This window comes from Aplysia californica, unplaced genomic scaffold (genome assembly GCF_000002075.1).
Source record: "Aplysia californica isolate F4 #8 unplaced genomic scaffold, AplCal3.0 scaffold00006, whole genome shotgun sequence".
Lineage (NCBI taxonomy): Eukaryota > Metazoa > Mollusca > Gastropoda > Aplysiida > Aplysiidae > Aplysia > Aplysia californica.
The window spans coordinates 2,102,957-2,110,778 of record NW_004797276.1 but is presented as its reverse complement, the minus strand read 5'-3'; the positions used below and the strand labels follow the sequence as shown (position 1 = coordinate 2,110,778).

General features: G+C 39.1%; 1 protein-coding gene across 2 annotated transcripts in view; it reads left to right on the top strand.

Annotated features, from left to right (window-relative positions):
- Window positions 1-7,822, top strand: part of LOC101858144 (KAT8 regulatory NSL complex subunit 3) — a 30,366-nt gene that overhangs the window by 747 nt on the left and 21,797 nt on the right. The window lies entirely within an intron of this gene.

The following is a 7,822-nucleotide window of genomic DNA, read 5'->3' as shown; positions in this document are numbered from 1 at the left end:
TTCACTTTTCTAATCGAGCCGAACTAGGCAGGTCGCCATTTTGTTTTGCCCAGAAGTTCTCGCAAGATCTACTCCTCCCCCCTCTCTCTCTCTCTTTCTCGGTCTCTTTCTGACTGTCTATTGGTGTGGACGATCAAATCGACCAAAACAAAGTTAAAAAATGATGTTAAAACACAAAAGTAAATTAATTTGGTCATCTACAAAGATGCTAATGCTATTAAACTTTTCGAATCGAGCCGAACTACGCGGGTCGCCATTTTGTTTTGCCCGGAAGTTCTCGCCCCAGGCTTACTCCTCTCTCTCTCTCTCTCTTTCTCTCTCTCTCTCTTTCTCTCTCTCTCTCCACTCCCCGCAGACAAAATTGCACGCTTTTAGGCTAACAGTAGTAATTGAACGTTTGTTCATGGCACAGAATTCTACAATTCTGTTCAGTGTGTAGAATTCTGTGGTTCAAGGTGAACACCACACTGGTTGGCCAAGGCTATGGTGAACGCACAGCGGGTGAGAATAGCTAAAAGACTCGCCTGCGCTATTCTCACCCGGGGTGAGAATAAAGGTGGCCTTCTCTGAACGTTCAGGAAAATAAACTTGAACTCATTTCTCAAAACGGTTTCCGTTCTCGAGATTTTTTGGTTTTATTTGCGAATGGAGTGGCCTACGCTCGCGCATATATATATGTGTGAGTGTGTGTGTGTGTAAGGTGTGAACAGAGAGGGTGTGGAGGTGGAGGGATTTTTTTTTTGGCGGCCGCTATTTGCAACGTCGCATTCTGAAGGAAGCTTTCTCAGTTTCTTAATACTTTAACTCACTTGCTACTGGGCCCTTTCAGCAGTCACAAGCGTTGAAGACTGGCGTTTTTGGGAGTATTTCAATAAATCACCACAACTCTCAAAATCAACCTATTGTAATTATTTTTTGACACAGTAAAGTTACATTCAAGCTTAATCTTATACAAAAAACTAAAGATGTTTAAGTCTAACACTTTAATTTGTATGATTTTTAAAAAAATTGGCATGAATTTGATTTTCCTAAAAAATTCCAGAGACGTGACAGGTAGAATGAAATTCACAACAACAAAAATAAAAGTTCAAAGTGTTCTGATTTGATTTGTATGCATGTGTGAGTGTTTGGTGAAAATATAAAAGCTGGTCTGTGCGTTGATTCAGACCCATACACTGAATTACATGAGACAGGTGTACGGCACTACGTTGTGATTTCGTTGGCACGAACAACAACACCAGTACTAGTGCTAGATCTAGCCCTAAAACTACGACTCGGGCCGTGTTCGGGTACATATCCTGGATCCCAACTATCAGACACATCATATTCTGAGACACTAGAGCTAGTAAAACGTACAGAAGTATCGAAAACGGCGAAATTATGTGATTCTTGTTCATGCGACTTCTTCGACCGTTACTACGACGCGATTGTCGGATTACTATCAGCTGTATAGAAAAAAAAGCGCGAGTTCCGGTCAGTTCAACCCCAGTTGGGGTCACTGTCCTTCACCTTCAATAACTTAAAAACTACGGGCCCCAGAGATACGAAACGAAGTTAAAGTAGCTTAGGCCTGGCCAAACAAGGATACAAGGCGGGTCACGCAATCCGTGCGTGATTTGTAGAGCGAAAAAAAAATTCCAAAATTCGTCACGCAGGGCTTGTGGGAACCGTCGCGAGCGTCGCGGCAGGGGTCACGCAACTGTTGTGTGACCCGTCTGAAGTGAGTTAAATCTAAACCTCCTAGGATTTGACTTTTTTCTTTGACGTTGTCTTCCGATCTAACAATTGTTTCTGACATTGTTTGCGCAAAAGTAGACTAGATCTAGATGTAGTCTTGTTCATCTCTCATAATCATTTGAGTTTTGAGTTTGAGCAAGTAAGTCGAAAGACGCTCGGATAACAATTTAACAAGACGATGCAACTCGGTAAGCAGTATTTTCCTGTCCACAGTGTCGTCATGAATAGATTCTAGATCTACCTAAAAATATATATTCTTTAACTCTTGTCCTGCGTCTGTGCTGAGATGCGAATCTTATCAGCAACCGATTACGTCAGACATTCCGGGCAGGCCGCCGGGGTCACTCAGTGTGTACTGTTGGTGTACAGCGCGCACCGGGAAATGTGTGTTTTCGCCATGAATAGGCCTACTGTGGGAGTGTGTTAATCCATGATGAAAATAACGCTCTATCTTTCATAGCTTTCTATAATTTATAAAGTGTTACAAACACAAACACATAAATAACCACCTCTCACAAGCTGATAAGACATTACGAGTAGTTACGCCCTTTCGAATAACCTTTCTAGACGCTCTTCTAGTTAGGAATGACCTGAGGTACGAAAGGGGATAATATAGGTCAATTTCCGAATGTTTTGCACTCAAATTGTTCTTTGTACCTGCACAATGGTGTCATTTCATACAAAATCAAGCTCATTTGAAAGATTTTTTAATAGAAAAATGGAAGTCTTGTTTCCTGACTATCCTTTCGAGCTTCTCATGTCTAAGTGGGTCAATTTCTTCTATTATTTCATTGGACAAACATCAACTTGGCGTGTTTTGAAACGTATTCGATTACGAACCAACGCAGGTGGTTCTAGAAGAAGGCCACAAACGCACCCAAACTCAAGCAGAGTAATGCACACACACTTGACCTGCGTGAATGGGGATCCGACGCGGGACCCGAATTTCACGTGAGATGATGTGCGTGCGCTGAGCCAGGGGCTAGACTGACTCGGGACCAGAGCGCAGGCGTGGTGCCGAAATAGGCTTATCGGGCAACATAAACCTGGCCCCCGCAGGACGAGGGTTAAGTTAGGCCTAGAGAACGTATACAAGCTGTCTACGTTCGCTTGGCCTAAGTCTTATGTTCAGTGTTTCCAAGCGCGGCATCGAATCCCGGTCCCGGAAGGTTTTTTTTTCTGCTCCTGAGCCAAAAAGTTTAAAAAATTTTTTTTTAAAAATAGACTCACAGACCAAGGAAAGCCACTAGTGAACTTTAACCAGGCCTAAATTGGTGGAAAATGGAAAAGTACAGACTATACTAAGGCCTACTTTGTACAGAGCTCCTCTTGGGGACAAAACCAGAATATGCATGCTTCACCAGTACATAAAAAAAACTACAAAGCAACAAGATATAATTATGTTAAAAATTTGTTGGTCAGTAGAGAAGAGGACCCAAAATATTTTTTTTAAAATTCCTGGGCCGCATTGAACTCACGCTGGTAAAATAATGGTTTGGCTTTAAACGCAGACGCGCTGTCACTTCGGCCATCAGAACTTCCAACAACGAAAGGTAGATTAAGCTTCATATAGTCTTGGCTAACACATAGCGTTTTATTTAGCACTGGCGCTAATCGCAACGCGGCGTTTTATTTTAGCTCTGGCGCTAATGGCAACACAGCGTTGCAAATAGGCACTTCCTTTTTTTTTTGTCTTTGCTTTAGGGGTGACTAAATGCAAAATAGGTTACTGCCAAAGTCGAGCAGTCTTGTTTTCTCGCTGTACCTTTTGAAGGCATTTCCAAATGAAGTAGCCTATAGTCCGGGAACATTGCCCCAACCAAGTAAAGTTTGTAAGTAAGTGCAATTGAAGTATCTGAATAGGTCTATTGATATTCAGACATCTAATAATCTCTAGCTCTAGAAATTGAATTCGATTTTTTAAAATGCTTCTTCCCAGTCCTCACAGAATGGCTGAATCAAATCAAAAAAGCTCGAGAACGGAAACAGTTCGGAGAAATAGAGATCAGGTTTATTTTCTCGAGCGTTCGGAGAAATAGTAGTCACTTCGTAATAATAAGGCCGGCTCTAGATCTAGATATATCTATTTCACCGAACGCTCGGGAAAATAAACTGGAACTCTATTTCTCCTAACGGTTTCCGTTCTCGAGATTTGTTAATAATTTGCGAATGGAGTGGCCCGCTCGCGCGCACGTGTGTGTGTGTGTATGTGCGAGTGAGTATGCGTGGGTGTGTGAGTGAGTGTGCGTGTGTGTGTGTGTGTGTATAAGATGTGAACGGGGCGGGGGGTGCGTGAAGGGATTTTATTTTTTTTTACATGAAGGATTTGTGTTTGCTTTAGGGGTGACTTCTCACTGTAGATCTACCTTTTGAAGGCATTTTCAAATGAAATATAATAGTCCGGGAATGATACCCCATCCACAACTGACGTATCTGAATATTCAGACATTTGAAAATCTCTAGATCTAGCTCTAGAAATTGAATTCGATGCAAAAAATGCTGCTTCCCAGTCCTCACAGAATGGCAGAATGAAAGATGACGCCTAAATCGCGCAAATAACACAAAAATCTTGAGAACGGAAACCGTTCGGAGAAATAGAGATCAAGTTTATTTTCCTCAGCGTTCGGAGAAATAGTCATTTCGTAATAATAATGTATAAACATTTTTCGCCTCTCCAGTAAAAAAAAGGCCGGCTCTATTTCTCCGAACGCTCGCGAAAGTAAACTTGAACTCTATTTCTCCGAACGGTTCCGTTCTCGAGATTTGTTGATAATTTGCGAATGGAGTGGAGTGTGTGTGAGTGAGTGAGTGTGCGTGTTTGACTGTGTGTGTGTGTGTGTGTGTGTGTGTGTGTGTGTGTGTGTGTGTAAGGTGTGAACGGGGGGGGCTCCATTTTTTGTATGTCAACATTAAGGATTTTAGTTTTTATTGTGTGACTAAATGCAAAATAGGTTACTGCCAAGGTCGATCAGTTTTGTTTTCTCGCATTACCTTTTGAAGGCATTTTCAAATGACGTATAGTCTCCGCCCTGCTAAATTCACAAAATACTGGTTTGTGACAGTTTTTAGTTTTTAGTGCCACAATTGTTCTCAACCCATTAAAAAAACATTAGAATAGTGCCGAAAATAGTCTCTAATTTCTTTGGACCTTTTCTATAAATTTACCGGTGGTCTTTCACCCTGGCAAATCAGTCAGTTTTTTTTACTTGAATTCCATTTTTGTTTCCGATTATGTGTATGAATGTCTATGGAGTTAGGCGGGGACCACTTCTCCTGAAGAGTGCCGTCGTAACGAGTAGTTGCACACATTCCGGGGTTCGAAAGGAAATAGTATAGATGTAGGTCAATTTTTGTTTTGCATTTCAATTCTTCTTTTTATCTGCACAATTGTATTCAAAACTATCTGTTAACCTATTTTTATCAGGTAATATCATTTTGCATAAATTCAAGCTCATTTGAAAGTTTCTGTACAGTAAAATGGAAGTCTTGTTTCCTGGCTATCCTTTTGAGCTCCTCATTCTAAGCGGGCCAATTTGTTCTCTGATTTCTTTGGATAAACATCTAGAGCTACATGTACCAACTTCAACTGACGTGTTTTGAATGAGACGTAGGCCGCCCACACTTCGGTGTAGTACCAACACAGTTGATTTTAGAAGTAGGCGGCAAACGCACTCAAACTCAAGCAGAAATACGCTTATATATCAGGGAATATAACTCCGGGGGACGAGGGTTGGGGAGAGAGAGAGAGAGGACCTCCCCCCCCCCCCTACACACACACACACACACACACACACACACACACACACACACACACACACACACACACACACACACACACACACACACACACAGGGACAAAGAGAGAGGAGTTGTGCATTATAAGTGGAAGTTCACGAACGCAGAACACCGAGCACACATAGAATAGATCTACTCACCAATGTAAAAGAGCTCCAATTAACTCAGTAGCGTTAATTGCCACTGCGTCACTCGGTGGCAATTGACACTACCATATTATTATCTAGATCTAGTTGTAGTGTCGGAAAAACCTGAATATTTATGCATAGGAGGTAAATGACAGAATAAAGAATAAGTTCATCAACATTTAGGTCACCCAAACAAAGACGAGCTTAAATTGATATAAAACTAAGTTCAAGTAATGAAAATTTAATGTATTCTGTATGTCTTCAAAGGATAGTGTGACGTAAAACTATCACATGATAGCCATTTCTTTCCCCATTACAATATATAACAGTCGAACTGGTCTAAGATGACCACCCATTATTGAGGAGAAATGTGGTCCTCTTGGACAATGTCATTATAATATGGAAAAAACACAAGGGGGGAGAGGGGGAGTGGGAAGTTATCGTTTGTAGAGGTGATTTTCTTTGACCGGTGGTTGTTTGGGTTCAACCTGACTGCTTTCTTCATTTGTGGGGTTCAGCAGTTGATGTTACTGGCTGATAAAAACAGATTGGGGAGAGGGCATATATATATATATCTTATTGTTGCATTGCAGTGACTGTGAAGACTGAAAGTTGGGAACGTCTGAATGTTTTTTTGTTCTTTTTAAATGAAAAGTAACTTATGTTATTGACATTTGGCGTTCAGTATGTTGTACATGCCTGGCAAGGAATCATGGAGGGGACTGCACAGCTACAAGAAATATATGCTGGCTGTTGCTGAAACGGTGTCTTGCATTATATTACTTACCAGCTTGTAATTTTAGATCTGATCAAATAGTTGTTTGTACTACTGGCTTGAGGCCTGTTCAATGTTTTCAGGATCTATCTATATATTTTTTATATTTTCCTATCTTTCTTCTTATGTTAACCACACCTGTGTTTGTACAATTTCACTCCGGATCCTCTCTGTCCTGTGTATATAAATAAATTGTTGCTTCTCATACATTGAATAACAAATAAACTTTATTTTGTAGATATCAGGGAGACAACACCTCAATGGTTACATTCTCTTTTACCCATCCCCCCAACCCCTCCCCCCCCTAAAAAAAATCCTAAGCAAAAAAACCCCTAACAAACAGGGTTGGGTTGATTTAAATCAGGTTGATTTAAATCAGTTGATTTTTTTGATTTAAATCAACTTGATTTTTTTGATAAAAATCAGTGATTTAAATCACTTTTAAAAAAATAAATTTTTATTCGGTTTTTACACATTTCAACATTCAGAATTCCTTTCCTTGGTTTCATAAAACAGATCATATAAGGTTCAGTAGACTAATATAATCATGCTTAAAAGTCTGATTTCCCCCCTTACACTGTAAAATAATACAGTATTCAATTTACTTTTTTTTTCCATAATTGAAATCAGAACTGGGTTGATTTAAATCAGTGGATTAAAAAATTTTTTTAATCAATTTGATTTTAAAAATAAAAATCAGTGATTTAAATCACTTTTCAAAAAAATGTATTCAGTTTTTACATATTTAAACTTTCAGAATTCCTTTCCTTGGTTTTATTTTAAACGGATATAAGGTTTAGTAGACTAATATAATCATTCAAAAAGTCTGCTTTCCCCCCTGTCACTGTAAAATAATACAGTTCTCAATTTACTTTTTTTTCATAATTGAAAACCAGGATTGGGTTGATTTAAATCGGGTCGATTTAAATCAGTTGATTTTTAAAAATTTTAATCAACTTGATTTTAAAAATAAAACTCAGTGATTTAAATCACTTAAAATTTTTTTTCTTCTGTTTTTACATCTTTAAACATTCAGAATTCCTTTCCTTGGTTTTATAAAACAGATATAAGGTTTAGTAGACTAAAATTGCTTAAAAGTCTGCTTTCCCCCCCTGTCACTGTATTAGTAGTAAAATAATACAGTATTCAATTTACTTTTTTTTCATAATTGAAATTAGCATTTTCTTTTTCTTTTTAGACAAACACAAGCGCGTGCTCACACACACACTGTAATGAAAAATAAAATGCAAATTTATCTATGCATAATTACCCCCCCCCCCCCCCCCCCTTCCTTTTAGACTGACATTTTCTTCATTTTTTGTCTGTAGCCATAATTCCCTGATATAGCAGATTAAGGCTTTCTAAAATTGCAGTTGCTTAAATTAAT